The sequence below is a fragment of the Primulina tabacum genome, chromosome 1 (genome assembly GCF_025594145.1).
Source record: "Primulina tabacum isolate GXHZ01 chromosome 1, ASM2559414v2, whole genome shotgun sequence".
NCBI classification, from domain to species: Eukaryota; Viridiplantae; Streptophyta; class Magnoliopsida; order Lamiales; family Gesneriaceae; genus Primulina; species Primulina tabacum.
In genome coordinates, this window is record NC_134550.1 from 42,674,532 (window position 1) to 42,687,873 (window position 13,342).

Consider the following 13,342-nt stretch of genomic DNA (forward strand, 5'->3'; position numbering starts at 1 on the left):
AAAATGAGAAAACTACAGCAGTAGACATAATCAGAAATGACACAGGAACTGAATTTTTGAACCAATTCCTATCATCTTATCTCGAAAATCATGGCATAAAGCAGGAACTGTCAGCTGCTAGATCTCCTCAACAGAATGGAGTAGCTGAAAAAAGGAACCGCATACTGAAGGAAGCAGCTAGGACCATGTTTGTAGAATCCGGTATCTCACAATGATTTTGGGCGGAGGCTATCAATATAGCCTGTTATACTCAAAACCGGTCTAAGATCAATAAAAATCATGAAAAACTCCATATGAAATCTGGACTAGCAAGCAGCCGTAAGTTGGAAACTTCCGCATCTTCGGTTGTAATGTTTCATTCATAATAATGGCAAGACACACCTAAGCGCATTTGATTTGAAATCCGATAATGGTGTTTTCTTGGGATATTTAACAATGAGCAAAGCATATAGAGCTTATAATCAAAGCACACTCACCGTTGAAGAATCCATACATATTGTATTTGATGAATCATCCATATGTCACGACAATAGCAGTAGCAGAATTCATGATCTAATCAATAAGCTTGATGCTACTAACTTTGAACCAAGCAGTGATGACGAAATAAATTTGAGAGAACAGACTCATCAGTCAAACGAACCAGAGAACAATCATCAACCTGAGATTGTTCAAATAGAAGAATAGTCACCGGAACAAGAAAATAACATCACACAACCAAGTGAGCTAGATCCACATGGACCATGTCTCCAGTGTAAAAAGGACCATCAACTTGAGCTGGTCATCAGTAATGTAGAACCCGTAAATCAGTAGACGTATAAGCCATGCATAATTCTAGATTTTTAAATTTAATTGACTTCATTGCATAATTATTTTAAATGCATTTATTTGAAGTTAATTATTTATTATTTCAGTTCAGCAGTTTGATTTTTAGCATTTCAGTATTTTCAGTGAGGCCGGACCGGAGCTGGAGTTTTGAGATAGAATTTAAGATTCGAGAAATATTTCCAGAAGTTAATTTAGCTAGTAACTAAGTTCATTTAAGTTAGAAAGGAAGGTTTGAAGATTTAATTTAATTATTTGAGGTGATTAAGAAATGAACTTATTTAAGTTATTAAATTAAGGGGTTAGCTCACTAAATTATTTAAAGGATTAGTAAGGCTTTCAAGGATTATTAGTTGACTAGATAATCAACATTTCCCTTTATTTTATCATGCATTTTTCGGCCACCCTTAGTGCTAGAAGATTCATTTTCCAACTCACCAACTTTGACCAATTCTTTGCATGTAATTAGTAGGATAATTCTAGGATTTTTGGGAGCACAATTTAATTAAATAAATGGACATATCCTAGTCTAGAATCAAGCTAAATTTCGGCCACCACCTCCTAGAAGCATCCACCAACTCATTTGATATCAATTCAAAATTCAAATTCAAAAGGGGAGTGGACTTGGTCTTGATATGATCCTTATATTGTGCACCCTTCTCCTCACCTTCATAACCACTCAATCCCTCTCCCTCTCCACCGAAATACCTCACCATTCAGATCCATTTTCAGTGTAGAAAAATCTTGAGTCTTAGCTAGAGGGAAGGCAAGAAAAATCGAGAACTAGAAAGAGCAAGAGAAGCGCTCCACCTCCTCCGTGCCGCGTCGTCGTTGTTTCGTTCGTTTTCTTTCAAAACGAAAGCAGGCATGTCTAGATTTCTTTCAAACCTCAATCAAGTCATATTATCATTTATTTTTCAGTACGTGATCATGTTTTAGCAAGCAAAAATCGAGAGCCATGTCAAAATATTTTGGAACACACATGCAGAATTTCGGCCCTTTCATGACAAGCTTCACGTTTTTCTGAGTTTTGTGGTTTCAGGTGATTGGTTCGATTCCAGGCTCCCAAGGCGGCTTGTATACATGTAGTAGGATGCATTAGGACCATGTTGGTCAATTCAAACAAGCCCCATGCTTGCTGGAAATTCAGAATGACAGGAAGTCCCTTAGGTGCAGAAAAATGTGGTTCGAAAATTCAGTTTCTTGTCAAGGGGTTGGATCTGATCTTGGCTTCCCCAAGGGCCTATAGCCATGGTTGGATCACTTCCCTAGCATGCCTAAGACGTGACTAAGTTGCCCTTTTGGTGGCTTGGTCCATGGTTCATCGGTTTTTAATCAAAACGTCACAACAGCCCCCTCCCCTCTCGGCCCTTCGGTTTTGACAGCACATGTACTTCGAGTTGGTTGGCTTGGTGTGGATCTTGGTTGGCCTATGGCCCTTAGCCACGGTTCATATCATGCTCCTAGATGTCTAGATCGTGCCATGGTCAATCAAATGGCCACTGGAACGACGCAAGACATCGATCATAGCATAAACACTACACACGCACGCATGAGGGCCCTCGGTGAGAACTTTCGGGTGGTTGCTGGAATGAGGCGAATTGTGGCTGGCCTAGGGCCCTTAGCCATGGTTCAAATCACTCCTTGGGACGTTGTGGAGAGGCTTTGGTTGGTGGTTCAAGCCCCAATGGCCAAACGTCTCGCAAACGACGCGATGCAAGCAAGGTCGCAGCTGCTGGAAATTTCAGCAAGTTGTTGTGTCATTTAGAAGGCTTGTTTGAGTTCTTGGTTGGCTTTTAGCCCATGGCCTTGGACTGGACAGTGCCTCATTGAGTTGGGAAGGTCATGTTTTTGACCGTTTGTCATTCGGATCATTTTTGAGGTCGTACGAGAATTTACGGTGCAATGTGCCAAATTGACTCTCGAAAGAGCGTTTCGTGTTTTGGCCTCTATTCCACCTAGATTTCGACCCTATCATTTTAGGAGCATTATTTTATGATTTTTCAGCGTATTTTAATCATGACTATACGTCGGTTCGGTGTCGGTTCAGGTTGGTTCGGACATCTTATCAGAGGCCCATACGTCCCCGTACTCTATTCACCCTGGGAGTACGAAGATGTACAAAGATCTGCAGCTATTGTATTGGTGGCCAGGGATGAAGAAGGACATCAGGCGTTTTGTATCCGAGTGCCTGACTTGCCAGTTAGTGAAGGCCGAGCATCAGAGACCAGGAGGTTTGCTCAAGCCTCTTCCTATTCCCGAGTGGAAGTGGGAGAACATTACCATGGACTTTGTGACCGGATTGCCGAGGTCAGCCAGAGGATCGAATGCTATCTGGGTGATTGTAGATCGTCTTACCAAATCAGCGCACTTCTTGCCTATTAAGACGACTTTCACCATGGTTCAGTATGCAGAGCTGTATGTCCGAGAGATAGTCCGACTCCACGGTATTCCAGTTTCTATCATATCCGACAGAGATCCCAGATTCACTTCCTCGTTTTGGAAGAGTTTGCATTCGACTTTGGGTACGAAGTTGCTGTTTAGCACAGCTTTCCATCCGTAGACAGATGGACAGTCGGAGCGAGTTATTCAGATCTTAGAGGATCTTCTCCGTGCTTGCGTCATTGATTTCTCTGGGAGTTGGGAGTCGAACTTACCATTGGTAGAGTTCACCTATAACAACAGTTTCCAGTCGTCTATAGGTATGGCTCCGTATGAGGCGCTGTATGGTCGCAAGTGTAGATCTCCTGTTCATTGGGATGAAGTAGGAGAGAGAGCAGAGTTGGGTCCAGAGATTGTTCAGCAGGCAGCAGATGTAGTAGTCAAGATCCGTGATAGGATGAGGACTGCTCAGAGCCGACAGAAGAGTTATGCCGATCAGCGGAGGAGAGAGTTAGAGTTTGCAGTGGGCGATCATGTCTTCGTGAAAGTGGCACCTATGAAGGGTGTCATGAGATTTGGCAAGAAAGGGAAGCTCAGTCCGAGATTCATTGGACCGTTTGAGATCCTCGACAGAGTTGGGACGCTAGCGTATCGTGTGGCTCTTCCGCCGAATCTGGCCGGAGTACACAATGTCTTTCACGTCTCCATGCTAAGGAAGTATATGGCAAATCCTTCGCATGTGCTGAATTTAGAGCCGTTGCAGCTTACTCCGAACTTATCTTATGAGGAGAGACCCGTGCAGATCCTAGACAGACAAGAGAAGAAACTTCGGAACAAGTTGGTTAAGCAAGTCAAAATCAAATGGCTCAACCATTCAGAGGAGGAAGCTACGTGGGAGTCTGAGCCGGAGATGAGAAGTCGATACCCCGAGTTATTCGGTGAGTTCTAATTTCGAGGACGAAACTTATTTAAGGGGGGGAGGATTGTAGAACCCGTAAATCAGTAGACGTATAAGCCATGCATAATTCTAGATTTTTAAATTTAATTGACTTCATTGCATAATTATTTTAAATGCATTTATTTGAAGTTAATTATTTATTATTTCAGTTCAGCAGTTTGATTTTTAGCATTTCAGTATTTTCAGTGAGGCCGGACCGGAGCTGGAGTTTTGAGATAGAATTTAAGATTCGAGAAATATTTCCAGAAGTTAATTTAGCTAGTAACTAAGTTCATTTAAGTTAGAAAGGAAGGTTTGAAGATTTAATTTAATTATTTGAGGTGATTAAGAAATGAACTTATTTAAGTTATTAAATTAAGGGGTTAGCTCACTAAATTATTTAAAGGATTAGTAAGGCTTTCAAGGATTATTAGTTGACTAGATAATCAACATTTCCCTTTATTTTATCATGCATTTTTCGGCCACCCTTAGTGCTAGAAGATTCATTTTCCAACTCACCAACTTTGACCAATTCTTTGCATGTAATTAGTAGGATAATTCTAGGATTTTTGGGAGCACAATTTAATTAAATAAATGGACATATCCTAGTCTAGAATCAAGCTAAATTTCGGCCACCACCTCCTAGAAGCATCCACCAACTCATTTGATATCAATTCAAAATTCAAATTCAAAAGGGGAGTGGACTTGGTCTTGATATGATCCTTATATTGTGCACCCTTCTCCTCACCTTCATAACCACTCAATCCCTCTCCCTCTCCACCGAAATACCTCACCATTCAGATCCATTTTCAGTGTAGAAAAATCTTGAGTCTTAGCTAGAGGGAAGGCAAGAAAAATCGAGAACTAGAAAGAGCAAGAGAAGCGCTCCACCTCCTCCGTGCCGCGTCGTCGTTGTTTCGTTCGTTTTCTTTCAAAACGAAACCAGGCATGTCTAGATTTCTTTCAAACCTCAATCAAGTCATATTATCATTTATTTTTCAGTACATGATCATGTTTTAGCAAGCAAAAATCGAGAGCCATGTCAAAATATTTTGGAACACACATGCAGAATTTCGGCCCTTTCATGACAAGCTTCACGTTTTTCTGAGTTTTGTGGTTTCAGGTGATTGGTTCGATTCCAGGCTCCCAAGGCGGCTTGTATACATGTAGTAGGATGCATTAGGACCATGTTGGTCCATTCAAACCATCCCCATGCTTGCTGGAAATTCAGAATGACAGCAAGTCCCTTAGGTGCAGAAAAATGTGGTTCGAAAATTCAGTTTCTTGTCAAGGGGTTGGATCTGATCTTGGCTGCCCCAAGGGCCTATAGCCATGGTTGGATCACTTCCCTAGCATGTCTAAGACGTGACTAAGTTGCCCTTTTGGTGGCTTGGTCCATGGTTCATCGGTTTTTAATCAAAACGTCACAACAGCCCCCTCCCCTCTCGGCCCTTCGGTTTTGACAGCACATGTACTTCGAGTTGGTTGGCTTGGTGTGGATCTTGGTTGGCCTATGGCCCTTAGCCACGGTTCATATCATGCTCCTAGATGTCTAGATTGTGCCATGGTCAATCAAATGGCCACTGGAACGACGCAAGACATCGATCATAGCATAAACACTACACACGCACGCATGAGGGCCCTCGGTGAGAACTTTCGGGTGGTTGCTGGAATGAGGCGAATTGTGGCTGGCCTAGGGCCCTTAGCCATGGTTCAAATCACTCCTTGTGACGTTGTGGAGAGGCTTTGGTCGGTGGTTCAAGCCCCAATGGCCAAACGTCTCGCAAACGACGCGATGCAAGCAAGGTCGCAGCTGCTGGAAATTTCAGCAAGTTGCTGTGTCGTTTAGAAGGCTTGTTTGAGTTCTTGGTTGGCTTTTAGCCCATGGCATTGGACTGGACAGTGCCTCATTGAGTTGGGAAGGTCATGTTTTTGACCGTTTGTCATTCGGATCATTTTTGAGGTCGTACGAGAATTTACGGTGCAATGTGCCAAATTGACTCTCGAAAGAGCGTTTCGTGTTTTGGCCTCTATTCCACCTAGATTTCGACCCTATCATTTTAGGAGCATTATTTTATGATTTTTCAGCGTATTTTAATCATGACTATACGTCGGTTCGGTGTCGGTTCAGGTTGGTTCGGAGTCATGATTAAATGCGAAGTCATTAGGCGTCATAGTCGCATCTTTTGAACGTAAATTGCATAGTTGGTCAAGTTTAAGCTATTGCATATTTTTCATGGCACAGTTAGGTTGCAGCGAGCCTGGGAACGATCCATTCCAATCCAGTTGGTAAAATTACGGGACATTTTCATTAAGCCAGTTAATTATTTTACGTGCATTAAATAGAAAATGATTATTTTTGAGATTTATGCGATATGGCTTGTGGTTCATTCACTATGTGGGAGTGTTATTTTTATACGGTCGCCAGTGACCGATCAGTTCAGTATGGTACCACCCGGTCGCCAGTGACCGGCCAGCTCAGTTCAGTTTCAGCCTCCCCGGTAGCCAGTTACCGATCAGTTCAGCTTAGTGCAGTGGCCACAGGCGTAAAACATAATCTCAACAGAAAATTTTATCAGATATTTCAGTACAGGCTCCAAGGAGCAAATATTTTTACAGTGACTTCCAGTTCAGTTATGCACGTATTATAATTGCTCAGTACAGATTATTTTCAGTATGCCTCAGGACAGGATATTTTATCTCATGCATATTTTAAATTCAGATTTTTACTCGTTACCTGCGATTTATGCATGCTGAGTCTTTAGGCTCACTAGACTTGATTGTTGTAGGTACTGATGAGGCCAGGGCCGAGGGCGGGGACCAGTGAGCCAGCTTGGGTCGGCAGTAGTGGCACCCGAGGACCTCAGAGCAGCAGTTGTTATTTTCTTCGCAAACAATTTTTATCAGTTGTTGGATATTTTTAAATCGTTGTTGTTGGCAAAAACTTTGATTTTCTTCCGCTGCAATATTTTGAAATATTGAACTTGATTCACCAGTGATTTTATGAATGAGGCCATTTAAGTTCTTTTAAAAAGAAAATTTTTAATTTTCCGCAAATTTTCAAGCAAGTAGTTCGAGGGCCTTCACAAGTAATCCTACTGCTCCTCTTAGAACTAGAAATCAAATGATTAATGAATTTATGCATGCTGTGTTTGTCTCCCAGTTAGAACCTAAAAAGATTGATGATGCACAGCATGATATAAACTAGATAGAGGCTTGCAGGAGGAACTTAATCTATTTGAAAGAAGCAAAGTTTGGCATCTAGTTCCTCGTCCTGATAATATGCATGTTATTGGTACTAGATGGGTGTTTAGAAACAAAATGGATGAAAATTGTTCGATAATCAGAAATAAGGCCAGACTAGTAGCACAAGGCTATAGGCAGGAGGAAGCAATAAAATTTGATGAATCTTTTTCCCCTGTAGCTAGGTTAGAAGCAATTAGAAATGTTCTGGCCTTTGCAGTATGTAAGGATTTTAAGGTATATCAGATGGATGTTAAATCTGCATTCCTAAATAGTTTGATAAATGAAGAAGTTTCTGTAGAGAAACCACATGGCTTTGTTAATCATGTTCATCCTGATTATGTTTACAAACTAGATAAAGCCCTGTATGGACTAAAACAAGCCCCTAGAGCATGGTATGACACGTTAACTAAATTCTTGCTTGAACGTGGCTTCTCAACTGAAACAGTTGACAAAACTTTGTTTAAATTTTTAAAAGATGGTAACTCATTATTTGTGCAAATATACGTGGACGATATTATATTCGGATCAACTAATCCTAAATTATGCGAGAGATTCTCTAAGATAATGCAGGAGCAGTTTGAAATGAGCATGATGGAAGATCTAAACTTCTTTCTAGGGCTGCAAGTCAAGCATTCAAATGATGTCATCTTCATTAACCAAGCTAAATACATGAGAGATATGCTGAAAAAGTTTGGAATGGAGAATTGCTCCCTAGCCACTACCCCAATGAGCTCATCAATCAAACTGGACAAAGATGAAGGGGGAATCTCTGTGGACACAAAATGTACAGAGGATTAATTGGTTCACTATTGTATCTAACCGCTAGTCGTCCAGATATAATTTTTGTTGTTTGTCTATAAGCTCGATTTCAATCTAATCCAATGCAATCTCATTTTACTACCGTTAAACGAATCCTTAAATATCTTAAGGGTACTATTAATGTGGATCTTTGGTACCCGAAAGATTCAAGTCTTCATCTTGTAGGATATTTAAAGGCAGACTATGCCGGTTGCAAAATTGACAGGAAAAGTACTAGCGGTTCATGTCAGTTTTTGGGTGATAGACTAATATCGTGGTTAGCAAGAAACAGATGTTTATTGTCACATCAACCGCTGAAGTGGAGTACCTTGCGGCTGGAAGCTGCTGCGCACAAATGTTGTGGATAGAACAACAGCTCAAAGATTATTGAATTCAAGTCACTGAATCTCCCATCTTCTGCGACAACACAAGTTCAATCGCAATCACATACAATCCGTTTATGCACTCTTGGACAAAGCATATTGACATCAGACACAATTTTATCTGATAACATGTCATGAAGAAAGAGATTCGACTTGAATATGTCCATATTGATCAACAAGCGGCTGATATTTTCACAAAACTGTTGCCAGAGGCTAAGTTTTCTTATTTCTGAAATACACTTGGTTTAATCGATTTATCTTAGTCATCTATTTAACATTCATAGTTGATTGAATTATTACTAAGTTTGTTATGCATGAAATAAAGAAATAGACAGACAAGAAGCGGTAAAAACATAATAAAATTTCAATAATTAATGCGGGCCTTACATCAACAATTTCTTTTTTCACTGCACCCCTCTAGAAGGCCAATCATGTGGTCAACCCTCCGACAGAGGTGCGCATAAAGTCCTCTGAGAAGGCAATCCTTCTCAGAGCCCCTCTGCTCCTTCAGAAACATGAGGAGGTAGACATCTTCATCAGAGAAGATGTGTTCGGTATCAGCAACGCGGAGGTGACTATGATATATTTTCAGAGTTTCCACCCCTTTTGGGGTAGCAACAAGCCCTCCCCCGAGAGAGGGCTGAAGTTCCCGGACATTCATCCAGGATGATAGCGTCTTCTTCAAGACGGTGTCCTCCAGCGCAGCCTTCCGTGCCGTGATTATCTCTTGCATGAACTCCTCAGCGAGATACGGCTCACTTGAACTACTTCCAGCATTCATTTTCTCTTATCTTGCTCTGCACCTTAAAATGATTTTGTGACTAAACCCTCTGGTTGTATTTATAGATAAGAACCATACAAAAGTCACCATCATAATTACTGTCAGGAGGATATGAAGAGTTTCTCTGCAAATCGACCGCTTTTGCATTACCCGAGGATAAGTTTACTTAATGCATTTGCTTAGGGGGAATACTAGTTAAGTCAATAAACTAATATGACTCAACGCCTCTTCTCTAGTCACATTAAATGTTTCATTTCTTCATATTGGGCACGTTGCTTTCCACGTCATTTCGTAAAAATTACGCAACTTTGCGTCTGCCCTATTTTGATGTGACGACTACTTTCTCAAAATTTGAAATTAATCATTTTACCGCCGTCTAAATTCTTTTTTAAAATCCCTCCACTAACAATCCTCCACGTGGACTGACTTGTGATTCTTTGAACCAGACATTCATTCACAAATTCAGTATCTTTCTTATCCTTACTTTGCTGCAATCATATGCAATTCCTCTGAAATATTATCTGAGATTATCTTCTAGGTGTGTAATTTGATCTTCCCGCATCAAATGGCTGCATCAATTGTTGAAAATACAATTTCCATCAACTTCGCATCAGTATCTGCCATGACCAACAAGACAATGAAAGCCATGTTTCGTCTCCTTGAATCTTATGGGCTTCTTTCCATTCTGGGATGCAGTGATAAGTATTCTAAGAATCTAGTGAAGGAATTCTTCGATTCAGCATACATGGAAAATAGAGAAATTATTTGTGCTGCTCAAGGGAAAAATCTTCATTTCACCTAGAAGATGTTTGCTGATTTATTTAAACTACCAGCAGCTGGAATCACCGGCTTCACTACACTTCTAGAGGGCAACATTGAGCTTTGGAGAAGCAATTTCTCCATCATTGAATCTCCAATTTCTTCTGCAACCTGTCAAAAACGCGATCTAAAGATCGAATTCAGATTGCTGGCTGATATCGTGGCAAAAGGAGTCCTTGCCAAGGCTGGTGCATATGACAAGATAAATTTTGAAAAATTTCTTGTCATGGCCACCATCTCATCAAATCTGAAGGTCAATTGGTCCTACATTTTGTTCAAAACATTGGTGGATATGATAAAGAAGGAAAACAGTCTCAAGGATTTGCGATTCAAATATGTTATATGCTATTTCACGCTGGAGTTCAACTGGTGGAAATGACGTTATAAAGACCAAGCTGTTCAACTGGCCAACAGTTGAAAATTTTATCATGAAAAATCGACCAACCGATGAGGAAATAGTCTCTATAAAAACAGAGACTGAGGTTGAATTTGTAAGACAAAAGAAGACTGAGTCAACTCCTAAAGGAACAAAGAGAAAGCTGGTCTTAAAATCCAGCTCTGAAGATTAATCTAGGGACGATGTCCCTGTCTCTCAAGTTTTCAAGAAGAAACGGTCCGAAAAGCTCAAAACAACGAAGATCAAGTTGATTAAGCATCTTTGGGTGCCATTGGTCCCTCCCCCAATCCCTGCACTCCCTACAACAAAGCTCAAAGGTCTTCAAATTACTGAACCAAAAATTGAATCCTCTTACTCAGGAGTACATATCATTCTTTCAACAGACAAGGGAAAAACAAGTCATGATCTAAGAACGACAAAAAACCAACTATACCATACCGCCATAATTCTTACTGGTGAATGGGTCAATGAGACCGTTCAGAAGAAGATGGAGATGTTTGATCAATGGGTTCAATTTCGAACTATCACAACCTTTGAATCATTGATTCAAACTGGCAAGATCAAAGCTACTGTCAAGATTGAACGGTCCTTCTTGGAATGGACAGAAACATCGGATATTCAAACTGCTCTGCGTCGACGAGATTTCTTGGAAATTCAGATGAAAGAGAGTGCTCTCCGCGCACTTATCCAATTGAGACGGAACAATTTTGTTCCACTTGTCCTACTGCAAAGGATGACTCAGCTGTTATCTCCCAGCTTGAAATGGATTCTCTTTCCCTTTCTATGATTTTTGCTCAGATGAGGCAGAACCTTCATTTTCTAGCGGTTGAAGACCAGAGTAAGCTTGACTCTAAACTGAAATTACATGAAGAATTGAGCTCTCAACCGCTCAAAGACCAATCCACAGTTCAGAATCACCCATCTTCATCATCTGGTGAGCTTACTAAACCTTCATTGCCAGAAGTGCCAGTCGAAACTGCTCTGATGAATAATGAGGACAACACCCTCCCACTAACTGAGATACTAATGCCCAAGGATGTTCCCATTACTGAACAACTCTGCCCCCAAGGTGTTTCAGAACCTCTGCTTGCTTCTCACACGATCTCTGAGATTGATACACCAAATCAACAAACTCATGGCAGCCTCTCTGTAGTCCAACTTCTCTCTGTTGATGAGGCCGTGCAATTTTTATCTGACTTTCATTGCACGACAACTTACAAAGAGAAATCATCTTCTCAAAAATCTCTTTCTGTTGGTGATCTTCATCAAGACTTTCTCCAAGAACTGTTGATATCATCTCCCAAAGATTTATAAAATGACTAGGTAACAATTACATGCATACCTTCATATTGTCTTACACCTGTGGCCCCAGATGCAAAGGAAGGTACAACAATATACCCTCTGCCTCAACTGATTATATTAACAAAATTATTGAGGATATATCTGCTGAACTAAATGAGCCTCAGTCATCAAAATCTGCTGGTAAAGCCTCGTATTCTCAACTGGTCTCTTTCAAGGCCAGATTACTTTCTGATCAGGATGTATCTGGAGAAGAAGATCACATAGAAGAAGACTGCCAAAAAGAGATTCTGACCAGACTTGTCAACTTGGATCAATAAACTTTTGCTCTTAACCGCAAGCATTTTCATCTAAAAGAGGCTTTTAATTCGATGAAGTCTGATCTCTGCAAAGACTTTTCTGCCATGAATACAAGTATCTCCCTCCAGCAAGCCAAGCATAATTCTTCATATCTCAACATTTGCGTTGATCTCTCAGGACAAATAAATTGTCTTCAAGCACATGTTGATCAACGCATGAATGCCCAAGGAGCCCAGCTTGCAAAAATTATGGAATTTCTTGTTCATGGTTATGTCAAAAAGGGGGAAAGATAGCGACAAAGAGTCATTCGGCAAGTAGAGATATTAGTTATGAAAGAACTGGAGGAAAGGGCCAAAGCTGGAGGAAAGTAGAGATATCAGTTATGAAAGATAGCTCAGATGAAAATTAATGTTTATATCTTGTATTCGTTCAGTTGTTTATTTTTGCTTTAGAGATTGTAATTTCATTTACTCAATGAAATACAATATTTTCTCTTGACATGTGCATTATTTCTAGCCTGCTTTAATTATATGTAAATAATTGTATAAACTTGCAGGTGGGTTTTGTCATCACCAAAAAGGGAGAAATTGTTCAGAAATTATAACCCAAAAGTTTTGGTGATCGACAAAATCAAGATAGCACTTCACAATTTCAAAAAACAACTGCATATCTTATGTGTAACAGGTATAAGTTCAACTGCCTGGCCAAGCAACCGGACTGCTTCACTACCGGCTACAGCAAAAAGAGTTTAACCGCTTAAACAAAGGAAATACTAAAGAAGTCTGACCGCTTGAATTTCAGACCGCTGATAATTCAACCGCTTAGAGTAAAAGAAGATGTACTTATCAACCGACTGATTAAAAGACATCATTAAAGAAGGTTATTTATTACCTACTTAATGAAAGATATTCTCTGACAAGTTCAAGACATTCAATTGTTTTCACCGCTTCAAAGTTAACTTGTCCCTACATCAGCCCCGAGAATGATCTGCATTTATATCACTATCCCAGAAAGGAAAGATCATTTATCTTACACAGGTCTGAAGATAAAAGAAGTTGCCATAAACGGCAACTCTGCAGCAACTATTCAGAGAACGGGACTCAAGACAATATCAGCATAAAGAACATTTAATGCATATCTGAAGAACATTAAATACAATTGCAGCTGATAGTGACACA